This window comes from Schistocerca americana, chromosome 4 (genome assembly GCF_021461395.2).
Source record: "Schistocerca americana isolate TAMUIC-IGC-003095 chromosome 4, iqSchAmer2.1, whole genome shotgun sequence".
Lineage (NCBI taxonomy): Eukaryota > Metazoa > Arthropoda > Insecta > Orthoptera > Acrididae > Schistocerca > Schistocerca americana.
Genome location: NC_060122.1, coordinates 244236390 through 244249680, shown reverse-complemented (window position 1 = coordinate 244249680; position 13291 = coordinate 244236390). Strand labels below are relative to the sequence as shown.

The following is a 13291-nucleotide window of genomic DNA, read 5'->3' as shown; positions in this document are numbered from 1 at the left end:
GCCACGAGTGTATTTCTTCAGGGCTCCAAAAATATGGAAATCGCAGGGGGAGAGATTGGGACTGTATGGAGAATGTGTGAAGTCTTTCCAGCGAAACTTCTGCAGCATACCCGAAGCAATCTTGGCAACATGTGAGCGGGCATTTTGTTGGCAGGCTGTTTCGACTATTATTATGCATGTTTGCAGGTGCAGCCGCCAAATAACTGTTAAAATTCTTAGTGAATCTTCAGCTGTCCTTTATTTTGCACAACGCGCTTCACTACAAGTTTCAGTCAAATGACCATTATCAAGCATTGCTTCGTATGAACAGATGGAAACTTGTACCATAATAAGAGTAATTTGCTCTTTTGGGCCTACCATTGTAACACTTTTTTTTTTTTTTTTTACAGTTTTGAGTGTGTGGCTAGTTGTCGCCGTGAACTCTGCTTGTTTATGGAATCTCTTGTACACAGCTTTTATTGTAAAAAGTTATGTACTACTATGGCGGGCTCAAAAGAGCAAATTACTCTTATTATGGTACAACTTTCCAGCTGTTCATGCCAGCTTATGCTAGATAATGGTCATTTGGCCGAAACTAGTAGCGAAGTTAAGCACTGTCAGGCTGGGCTAGCACTTGGATGGGTGACCATCCGGTCTGCCGAGAGCTTTTGTCCTGCGGGCTGCACACAACCCTTGTGAGGCGAACTGAGGAGCTACTTGATTGAGAAGTAGCGGCTCCAGTCTCGTAAACTGACATGCGGCCGGGAGAACGGTGTGCTGACCACATGCCCCTCCATATCCGCATCCAGTGACGCTTGCGGACGGAGGAAGACACGGCAGCCAGTCGGTACCATTGGACCTCCATGGTTTGTTCGGGCGGAGTTTAGTAGCGAAGCGCATTGTGCAAAATAAAGGACAGCTGAAGGTTCACCACGAATTTTCACAATAGTTTCCACTCTGCTCCAAAGGTTTCGCTGGGAAGCCCTTACACACTCTCCGTACAGTCACAATCACACTTCATCCGACTTCCATATTTTTGGAGGCCTGAAGAAATGGATTCATAGTCGTTTGCTTTGGAGGAAGAGATGCACGCCTGGGTACAATCATGGTGCCACAGGAAACTGCAAATATTTTCTCATGAAGCGATTGGCCGTTTTTGTAAAAAATGGGATGTTGAGATTTCCAAAAACAAGGCTAAAGTGACGGCTTTCTGGGGCAAAGATCTGGTTCGATCCAAAATCATTGGTCGGCCGGGGTGGCCGAGCTGTTCTAGGCGCTACAGTCTGGAACCGCGCGACCACTACGGTCGCAGGTTCGAATCCTGCCTCGGGCATGGATGTGTGTGATGTCCTTAGGTTAGTTAGGTTTAAGTAGTTCTAAGTTCTAGGGGACTGATGACCTCAGAAGTTAAGTCCCATAGTGCTCAGAGCCATTTGAACCAAAATCATTGTGGATAATATGATTTTAGATCCAGTGTCGTCCTTCACTTATTTGGGATGTCAAATAGGCGTACACAATAGTAAAGAGCTAGTCGTAAAATTAGCTAAATCTTTTAGGTTCAGTAAGAGTGTAATGGACATGCTCAAGCGTCTTCCACGGTAGACGTTACAAGGGATAGCCGTATCAGACCAGTCTTCGGACTGAAGACCATAGCAACAACGACAACGCATGCTCGGCCTCTGGTGATACGCCTACTCTAGTGCTCAGTGCAGAGCTGCTACACAGGGAGGGAGTGTTATATTGTATTATCTGGCCCAGTGCCCTGTAGATCCTGACGCCGCAGCCGATACCGATCGCCTCGCTTGCTCTCTACTCCGCCGTCGTCATGCAGCGCTGACGCCCTTCTCGCGATTTCACGCGCAATATCGCAGGCCTTCGGAAAGACCAATCAGACCGATCGTGTCCGTGCACCGTTGCCGGAAGGCGATTTCAGCCATCACGTGCAAACTGCTCCTTCGTGCAGCCCCGAACCCAATGCTTTGAAACACAGTACAAGGGCAAAAATGTCGATCAGAAAATTTTAGATGTTTCGCGATTTGACCTGAGGAAGAAACTGATCGAGATACACTTTTGAAACAATGATCGTCAAAACCGCAAGTTTTCTTCCGTTACGCAGTTTGGATCACGTACATCTTAAGTTGATTCAACGGTCTTGGAACAAGTACTTAGTCATGTCATATAACAATGAGAATTTTTTGTGGTAAGGTCCTATGGGAGCAAACTGCTGTGGTCATCGGTCCCTAGGCTTACACACTACTTAATCTAACTTACGCTAAGGATAACACACACACACACGCCCGAGGAAGGACTCGAACCTCCGACGGGGTAACCGCGCGAACCGTGGCGAGGCGCCCGTAGACCGCACGGCTAACCCGCGCGGCAAAAAATGAGACCTCCCCAGTAAACAAATCAACAGAACCAAAATTGCTCTTGTTGGAACCTATAAGATCCTTGCTTTCATAAAACACTGTCCAGTGACATTAAAGTGACCGCCTGTCAAAAGCAAGAATAACCATATTTCGCAGAGCACGAAAAGAGTGAGGATCTGGAAGGTACCGACAGGATGTGGAAACACGCCGAATGCAATACTGTGGCCAGCTGCACTTGGTTTCTCGCCTGAGAAGCCTTGGCGCAACAGCCCGATCGAGATGGTCCCACAGACTCTCGACTAGCTCTAAATCCGGAGAGTTTAGTGGAAAGACGGGTACTGTTAAATCACCCGCACGGTCTAACACACTGCTTCCCGATCGGTAAGGCGTACCGGGGCCTGCCACGAATCCGCCCGGCGGATTTATGTCGACGTCCGGTGTGCCAGCCACACTGTGGATGGTTTTTAAGGCGGTTTTTCATCTACCTCGGGGAATGCAGGCTGGTTCCCCTTATTCCGCCTCAGTTACACTGTGTCGGCGATTGCTGCACAAACACCTTTCCACGTACACATACACCACCATTACTGTACCATGCAAACATTTGGGGTTACATTCGTCTGGTATGAGACGTTACCGGAGCGGTTCACTGGGGGCCGAACGGCACAGTATCCCTGGGTTCGGTGCGGAGCGGCAGTGGGGTGGGTGGACTGCTGTGGCCTGTTGTGGCATTGTGAACCACTGAGGGCTATGGCTCCTCGTCGTTTCTAGGTCCCCGGTTTGATACATACATATATACATACAGCTAAATCACCCTTGTGTTCTTTGAACCACGCACGTACACTGTGAGCTGAAACGTTGCATTGTCCTGCTGGTAAATGGCGTCGTGCCAAGAAAAAACAAACTGCCTGTAGGAGTGGACGTGGTCCCCAACTATAGTTGCATACTTGTGTTGATCCATTGTGGCTTTCAGAATGACGAGCTCACTCTGGGAATGCCCTGAAAGCACTCCCCAGACTATAACACCCTCCTCCGCCCTGGACACTTGCGACTATAGTTGCAGGGCCGTACATGCCAGCTGCCTTCTGTCCAATGGAACACACAACATGATTCATCTGAATGGGCCACATGTCGCCAGTCAGTGGATGTCCAGTTGCGCTATTGGCGTACAAATTCCAACCTTCGTCACCGATGAACAGCAGTCAGCATGGGTGCGTGAACTAGGCGCCTGTTCGCTGAACAGTCTTCGAGGAGACGCTGTTCGTAGCCTCTTTGTTCATCTGGGCGGCCAGTTGCCCTCAACAGTTGCACGTCTCTTCACCCGTATATATCTCCGCAGCCGTCGTTCACACTGCGACCAATGGTGCACCTCAGCTCCAGTTTTCGATAGCACCACTTTGCCATGTACTCTATACTTTAAGTACGGCGGCAAGCGAATAGTTTTAAAATTTAGCTGTTTCGGGAACGCTTCCACCCTTGACCCGTAAGCCAATGACCATGCCTTTTTGGACGTCAGATAATTCGCTACGTTTCCGCATTACGACGCCTGCACTGTTCCTGCCCCCCCCCCCCCCCCCCCCCACGCCCCAATCCGGTACTACCTCTTTACATACCCTCCACTACTAGTGCTGCCGCCCGCCGTGTGTGAGTGGTTGTCCCACGTTGACCTTGAACATACGCGATGGTCACATTAGTGTGACTGGACGCATATAATAGTCAGCCTGTAGCCATGACTCGTTCCACACACACTACTGGCCATTAAAATTGCTACACCACGAAGACGACGTTCTACAGACGCGAAATTTAACCGACAGGAAGGAGATGCTGCAATACGCAAATGATTAGCTTTTCAGAGCATTCACACAAGATTGGCGCCGGTGGCGACACCTACAACGTGCTCACATGAGGAAAGTTTCCGACCGATTTCTCATACACAAACAGCAGTTGACCGGCGTTCCCTGGTGAAACGCTGTTGTGATGCCTCGTGCAAGGAGGAGAAATGCGTACCATCACGTTTCCGACTTTGATAAAGGTCGGATTGTGGCCTATCGCGATTGCGGTTTATCGTATCGCGTCACTGCTGCTCGCGTTGGTGGAGATCCAATGACTGTTAGCAGAATATGGAATCGGTGGGTTCAGGAGGGTAATACGGAACGCCGTGCTGGATCTCAACGGCCTCGTATCACTAGCACTCGAGATGAAAGGCATGACTGTAACGGATTGTCGAGCCACGTCTCGATCCATGAGTCAACAGATGGAGACGTTTGCAAGACAACAACCTGCACGAACAGTTCGACGACGTTTGCAGTAGCATGGACTATCAGCTCGGAGACCGTGGCTGCGGTTACCCTTGACGCTGCATCACAGACAGGAGCGCCTGCGATGGTGTACTCAACGACGAACCTGGGTGCACGAATGGCAAAATGCCATTTTTTCGGATGAATCCGGGTTCTGTTTACAGCATCATGATGGTCGCGTCCGTGTTTGGCGACATCGCCGTGAACGCACATTGGAAGCGTGTATCCGTCATCGCCATACTGGCATATCACCCGGCGTGATGGTATGGGGTGCCACTGGTTACACGTCTCGGTCACCTCTTGTTCGCATTGATGGCAATTTGAAAAGTGGACGTTACATTTCAGATGCGTTACGACCCGTGGCTATACCCTTCATTCGATCCCTGCGAAACCCTACATTTCAGCAGGATAATGCACGACCGCATGTTGCTGGTCCTGTACGGGCCTTTCTGGATACAGAAAATGTTCGACTGCTGCCCTGGCCAGCACATTCTGCAGATCTCTCACCAACTGAAAACGTCTGGTCAATGGTGGCCGAGCAACTGGCTCGTCACAATACGCCAGTCACTGCTCTTGATGAACTGTGGTATCGTGTTGAAGCTGCATGGGCAGCTGTACCTGTACATCCCATCCAAGCTCTGTTTGACTCAATGCCCGGGCGTATCAAGGCCGTTATTACGGCCAAAGGTGGTTGTTCTGGGTACTGATTTCTCAGGATCTATGCACCCAAATTTAGTGAAAATGTAATCACATGTCAGTTCTAGTATAATGTATTTGTGCAATGAATACCCGTTTATCATCTGCATTTCTTCTTGGTGTAGCAATTTTAATGGCCAGTAGTGTAATAACGATCAATCGTAAAAAATGATCCACGGGACATGAAACTAACTGACAGGCAGGATACCGGTAGCAGTACCGTTAGCATTAGCTTTTAGTAAGCGCACAATGTGAGCATTTTCGAACCGAAAAGAACCCCGCGAAAACGAAACTACTACGCTACGACGTGAATCACAACGCGTCCTTATCTGTGACATGTTACGGTTAGGCAAAGGATCATTACCGGCGTCGCTTAAGAAAGTTGTTCTCGTTTTTATTTAAACAGTATCGTCTTACAGTTATCGCGAGAGGAGAGATAACAGCAAGGCATCGGTCGCGTTATTTCTCTTTCTGTTAAGGGGCTCTTATCGGATAAAGATAAACGGCAAAAAAAATTGAGTACGTGCGTTTTTTTCCATTTGCGGCAGCGACGGACACATTATAACACAGCGGGGTCGTTGTACTTGATTTCTCTCTACGCTAACGCCGTTGTTAACGCAGTCTTCCTGCGTGTATCTGCGTAAAATTTAACACAGATGTACTGTGTCGTGTTCTTACAAGTGACCTGTACTACTTCTTCTTTGGTGTATCTATCTTATGACAGGTTTCAATTGGAAGCTTTCCAGGGTGTCCTGTTTAGAGCATTTTGCTTCATCTGTTTGTATGTTCGTCCCCTTCTAATGCCATCCATCATTTCAATTCTCTTCCTACACCTTCCTGTCATTCCTTCCACCTTTCCCTCTACATGTCCTTGTTCCAGACCATTCCTACGCAGCGTATGTTCCAGGCAAGATTTTTTTACTCTTTCAGATCATTTCTAGTAATTCCCGTGTTTTCCTCACTACTCCTTGATTCTTATGTCTGTCAGTCCACTTCAGCTAACATTCTTTTCCACATTCACATTTCAGAAGTTTTTAAATATACTTCCTCTTTCTTTTTAACTGTCCATGACGTAACAATACACTCAACACCCAAAATTTAGTAAATCTTCTTTCTCAGCCCCAATGGAATTCTTCTAGATGTCAGTAATGTCTTCACCTTCTGCTTTACCTTTTCAAATTCTCTCTTATTTCTTCTGTGCAGTTTCCTGCTATGTCATTATTCCGTCTAGGAATGTGTTAAATGGAGCTTCCTTCTCGCTTATTCTCATCACTTTAGTCTTTTCTATATTTATCTTCATTCCATACTCCTTGCCCTTGCAGTATTCTTCAACATCTTCTGTAGCTCCTCTTCTGATAGCGCCAGCACTGCTTGATCACACGCGAATTTTACTGTCTTTCTCCTTTCTCCTGCAATTACAATGCCTCTTGCATCCCAGTGGCCTTAATCCAAATATCACGCTCCCGGCTAGAACAGTAACACGACTCAAAAATGCAACACTTGAGAAAAAACCGACTACGAAAACTATTGCATAACATATAATGGAATTTACTGCCAAAAATATTTGCCTGAGGAAGCTTATATGACTTCAGCATAAGTTGTATACTATTCTTTAAGTAGACTTTTCTCAGGCATTGCATTTTTGAGATGTGTCACTGTTCTTGCCGGTGTGCGATAAGCTGAATAGCTTCATGAGTTCTTTGACGTTTCCGACACAATTACGACACTTGTAAACCTTTAAATTTTTATTTATTTTCCCTCGATTTATAAGACCCTTTCTATACTTCTTTGCTTCCTTTACTGACTGCTGAATGTACATACTGAATACAAGGGGGATAGGCAACAAGCCTGTCTCCTCTACTACTGCTGCTCTTTCACTCCTTCGACTCTATATTAGATCAAAATGTTGACTCTATGACGCATGCAGAAACTTTGTTCTATCACTTCATCGATTTCAACTGACCAGGAATGCCCAAATCACATGGAACGATGTGTACAGTACCATTATGTTCAACCCGGAAATGTAATATTAAAGTCCATAATGACAACCCATTTTATCAAAAGAGATGCTAGTTCCAATGAGCGACTAAATGTCATGTTCTCTCAATTAATGAGCAATCCCCTTACGAATGTGGCCTTTTCAACTTAAACGGTTGACATTTTGAAAAAGCTTGAAGAGACAATTAGCACTGTGATAACACGTCATGCTTTCGATTGAACAGCCAATGGTTGTTCTATATTTATTTATGTGACCCTTGATATTTATTTCGTAGAATGATTTGAAAATATGGTTTCACAGACGAGACTTCGCAGTAATGAAAGCATAATAACGGGACGCAGGATGGTTATAGCGTACAGAAGCAACCAGATATCGGAAAACGTAAAACACAACATATTATTTATTGGCAAACCTCCCTGCCATTTGTCTGCAGGGGCAATAACTCTTTTATGCTGTGATAAAGTTTAGGTCAGTTGTAACACAAGAGTATTAACTTGACTCAAGTCTTGACTGCAAGATTAGACGCTCTTTGGTTCAAATGCCTCTCAGCACTATGGGACTCAACTGCTGTGGTCATAAGTCCCCTAGAACTTAGAACTACTTAAACCGAACTAATCTAAGGATATCACACACATCCATGCCCGAGGCAGGATTCGAACCTGCGACCGTAGCGGTCGTGCGGTTCCAGACTGTAGCGCCTTTAACCGAGACGCTCTTTGGATGTAGCTCTATTTTGTGGAGTTTATCATTATTCACCAAGTTAACGTAATGTAAAAAAAAAAAAAAAAACACTTTTGTCTTGAGCTTGGAGCGAAGAGTACATTAATTGTGATTAGTCTCATTTTGTGCGAGAAAAGCATTGTTGGTCACCGACGCAAATGGTGTCAGATGTTTATTCTCCGTCTTTGAGCCAATGTAAAAGGAGTTGTAGAACACGTTTGTCGATTGTAAAGGTATGATACAGTTTTCTTTAACAAGATACAGATTCATCACTGTGGAAATTGAGTATGCCAACAGACTGTTCCAGTCTATGATACTGGACGCGCAGAACGGTCGAACGTGCACTCACGGTCATTAATTCTTTGGGAATAATTATTATCTCGTTTCTAATATATGAAATCCTACTCCTGCCTGAAGCTAGCATGCAAATTTCATCGAAGAGCTGTACTTGCACGCAGACTCCGATCATTCTACGAGTATAGATAAACCTGATTTTTTCGATTACAGCTGCACTACGTTTTTCTAGAGTCGTAGCTGAGGAACCATGAGACTTGACTGAAAACAGTTCGACGACTTACGACATTTTGAACTATTTAGCTACCTACAGAAATCGTCGATTATTAATTAAAGCCGGCCGCTGTGGCCGAGCCGTTCTAGGCGCTTCAGTCCGGAACCGCGCTGCTGCTACGGTCGCAGGTTCGAATCCTGCCCCGGGCATGGATGTGTGTGACGTCCTTAGGTTAGTTAGGTTTAATTAGTTCTAAGTCTAGCGGACTGATGACCTCAGATGTTAAGTCCCATAGTGCTTAGAGCCATTTTATTAATTAAAGCAATGCTCTTTAACTAATATGTAACGAGAGATCTAAATAACTTCCAGTTCTAAACATAAACTATAAACCAAACAAGATTTCTTTAAATAATAATTCTTTAAATAAATAAGAATATATTTTAAAGAATAAGTACATAACCGATAAACAAAAATATATCTGCTTCAGTATCTTACTGGTAGTGGATATAAACGTTGACTTTGTGTTTGTTTTAGTTTATTGAAAAAGTACCGTTCCCCTTTTATAATTTACTCATTCATCGTCAGACGGCTAGCATGCTTTTATTAAAACGACATGGCGCGTTGGTTTGTATGTGAGTTGCCCAGGGACAAATAGAGATTTTAGCTTCACAAGTGTAACAATGACAGCTGCGCTACAAGTTTGATGCAGAATGAAACTGACACCAATGTCGGATAAGCAGTCATTTCATTCTCAATCGAGTTTTCAGCTCAACCATAATCACCATGCTGTGCAGCTCTGTTCATTGTAGGGCTAAACATCTATAAACTAAAGTATCATGTGCTCTGCGAAAAATGTACAAGTCATCTATTTATGTATTTGTAAATCCAATACCATTAACGGCAAGTTTTCAATAAAGCAAACACAACTGCGACGGGTCTCTAACAGTGCCATTATTTGACAACAGAGCAAAATAAAGGGTGTTTTAATCCATCAAATGACTGCCAGTTGGCAGAATGTTATTGTGCAGATATTTAAACTGTATCTGAATGTGTGCACATCGAGATTGTCTGCTTCATTCACACAGGATCGCTAGAGATACTGTGAAAAGTGCCCAAGTGTCGGCCCTGTTTTGAACGCGCGATCCAAGGAACCGTGTCACTGAGCTGATGCTGGCTCTGGTTTGGTCAGCACGCGGCGAGGGACGCAGGGCCTCTCCCGCCGTCTTCGTCTTTTTTGCCGACCGCGAAGGGTGACCAAAAGCCGTGCGTGGCCATGTGGCGCATCTGGCTCCGCCTTCGGAGATTTAAACACATGTGCAGGTGGCGCGCCGACAGGCTAGCTTCGCCAAGGCCGGGTTTAAAAGACGCCCGCAGTTTGGGCGGATCTGCAACGATACTCCCATGCAAGCTGTACCCATGATCCTACGAAATTCATTTCGTTACTCGCGGCTTACTTCGTTGAAGAACGATACATATTATTGGTTCACTGTTAGAAGTGTTACGGTGGAGTAGTCTATAGGTGTGTGACTGCGGACCGATATTCACTTGTTTCCGGTCGTTACCAAACATAGCTTTCAATACCATGTGCCAAGAGCATCTTAACTGAATATATCAACAAATTTATACCATTTCAAATTCAGTTACATATAACATTTCTATAACTCAGTGTTATGTCTCCTTTTGCATGTAGACAACATCCACCCCCCCTTTTCCCGAACATATCAAATATTATTTTTTTGAAAGCAATTCTTTGATACAAGCTGCAACGTATAATGTTGACTATTTTGTTAACAGATTTTTTTTAATAGAAATAAATAATACAGTTTTTTCCTATGATGGTCATAAATTCACGAACAGCAAACAATTGGCTGAATTCATCATCTCATAATCATGTACTTAACCCTTTCCTTCAAAACTATGAAACACTGTACCAGATATTTGGGGAAATTATGATCCAACGAACTAAGATCAGAGTAGTGCGCCGTAACAGACGTACTTGTTTTAACTTATGCACAAAACAGAACTTTTAAATCCACCTCATCTGAAACGCTTTGATATCCAAATAAACTGGAGGAAATTAAAGCTTGGGAGGCAGACATTTGAGTTGGAGGCAGAACTGCTTCAAAGAAGATGAAAATCTCTTCTATTGGCGCTGAAGTGCAATGGCACTTAAGTTACATTGCAAGACGCCGGCAAAAGTTTAATCAAGAACTGGACTAAAGTGCTAACAAATGTACAGCTTGTAGCAAGATTTTGCATTCTTTCTTTAACTGATGGGTTTAGAACGATTCTATTTTATTTTATTATGCTTACCATCCGTTGCTGTAAATATCATCAAGACCAATTTGAACAATAAGAGATTGTCTGCATATCATCAGCTTGTGCATCGAAATGCCTGGATATAGACACAAAAGACTGCTAATAATTTTATCTACTAACACTTGATTTTTGCTAACAAAGACGCACCAGCGCCACATTTGGCTGCTGAGAATTAAGGTTTACGTAAATGATTTTGTGTTTTGATATGTAATGTAATGATCACGCTAAGTAAGTAACTTCATGCAAATCTTGAATGAGATGAGCAAGATAGATTGGGCACAATCATCCCGTTCTGTGGCCAGTTCGATCACCACATGCCACATTTCGGTTTGCTGAAAATGGAATATCTCATGGGATATTAGTCGAGATACTTGATTAAGAAGATCTATGGACGCCAATAGGAGTAAGGCTTTCCAATTAATTTACTCATGTCCAAATTATGTGTTAATTTCTGCTACTGTCATGTATTCCACACATACAAAACAAAGAAACGAAATTACAATGTAAAGAGATTCCTGCCACAACTGATACATAATATCAGACCACCTAGTCGGCATTTCTGGCAGAGTCTGAAAGCTGTTCGTTTGCACATTGCACGGTAACTAGTACGAAAGGTCGCTTGGATACAACATTCTAAAAATGTTGGGTGCTATGAAAGCAAAGTGAGCCGGAATGTAAATACGACCCACTTGACAAAACAGGGAGGGGGGTGGCCTATGCGCCAGCAGATGTAAACAGCGTCGGCCTTTCGCAGAACCAGAAGGCCAAGTTCTTCGTACCTGCTCTTGAAATGTCACTGATAAGGGGTGGTATTTTGAAGAGTGCGAAAAAAAGTTAGTGTAAGTAATCTAGTGCTGTGAGACACACACCTATCGGAATTTGCTGTAAAAAAAAAGTGTATATATTCATACAGTAGTCGCAAATAACATAGGAAGTGTATAGATTGCTAATGCAGATTAAAACGCGTTCACCTGAAGAAATGTAACTGCACATAACAGTCATTTTATATGTTTTCATCTGCATGCCCGTTAGCATATTTTTCTGTATTATGCAAGTCGTCTGCATAGCATATGAAGCATTGCGCTTACTTCATAAAATTCTTATGCAACACGGGAGCACAGAACATATTGTTGGCAACTCTAATGAAACAAGTGTAGCCATCTGAAGATGGGCATAACGACTGAAACAGGTCAGTAAAATTATTCTTTTAAAAAGTACTTGAAGCTGATTGCGTTCTGCGTCAACCAAATAATAGGACAGAGTTCAACAACTCCAGCATGGATAAAATAACACGGAAAGTGGTACAACACCGTAACAGTTGACCGAAGTTGTCGGCAAACGCGACATGTAAACAAAGCTCGCACGTCCACGTGCAGTCCGGAATCACGTTTCTCCTGATGTTGCTGGCATTTGACTGTCTTTTTTTTTTTCTATAGGATAAATCTTGCTTCAGAGTTTGAAACAAGGTGCAAGGGTGGTGTGCGAATTACCTGCCTCGCCCCAAACCGTATATTAATAAATTGGTTTCAAGAGGATGCGGTGCTTCATTTACTGGTGACAATAGACATTTTTGCGGGCGCGCGTGTGTGGCTCAGTAGCCACACTTGCGTTGCTGCATCAGAAAACACCGACAAATGTGAAATCGATGAAAATTGTACAGGCCCGACGCCTCAGTTAGCTTATAAACAAATTAACAGCGCGTCTCTTGCGAGGGCGGACGCACTGGTGGTGTTGTCCACTCACCGGCAGACGCGGCTGTAGTTTAGCGGCGCGCAGGCGGGTGCAGCAGCATCGCTCGCGTGGTTTCTTTCGGCGTCAGACACTGGCTCGGCGGGCACTCACAACACACAACACCAGCAACCAGATCAGATCGCGTCGGACGGCGCGAAGCGACTGCGGGTGCGGCCTTGAGCACCGCCTCTGCGGGCTGAGGCTGCACTCCCCCCCCTCTCCTCCCCCCCCCCTCCAGAGCTGTACAGTCCTGCCCCCTCCACAGACCGCAAGGACGCAACGCATGGGCTTACCTGCACCCGACCGGCGACCGGTTCCTCTCGGGACGCGGTAGCCGTCACTGCCTGGACCTCAAACAATACCAGCCCTAACCACAAACCAGACATCGGCTGCCTCCCAAATCCTTTTACACACCGTCATATTTACGAATGCTGGACATTTGCCACTACGGACATTTGCCACGCCGGACATTTGCCACACTTGCTCCTTCATCAGGTAGCGATCCCTCAGGTAAGGGACACCCTTCTTCGTATTTCTGTCCGCTTTCTAACCTCCGTCTCCAGTTCTTACTCGATACAACCAGTATGTAAGGGACCTTCTTCTTCGATATCTTGGCGAAATACAGAGCTTCTTCTCCGAAATTGAAATATTTATAACTTTTGGGAAACGAAAGCAA

At 44.9% G+C, this 13291-nt stretch overlaps 1 protein-coding gene across 1 annotated transcript in view; it reads right to left on the bottom strand.

Annotated features, from left to right (window-relative positions):
- LOC124612431 (semaphorin-5A) overlaps positions 1-12763 on the bottom strand; it is a 664451-nt gene extending 651688 nt beyond the window's left edge. Inside the window, exon 1 of the mRNA XM_047140638.1 lies at positions 12628-12763. The gene's annotated coding sequence lies outside the window, so the exon portion shown is untranslated. The remainder of the gene's footprint in view (positions 1-12627) is intronic.
- Between the last annotated feature and the right edge of the window lie 528 nt (positions 12764-13291).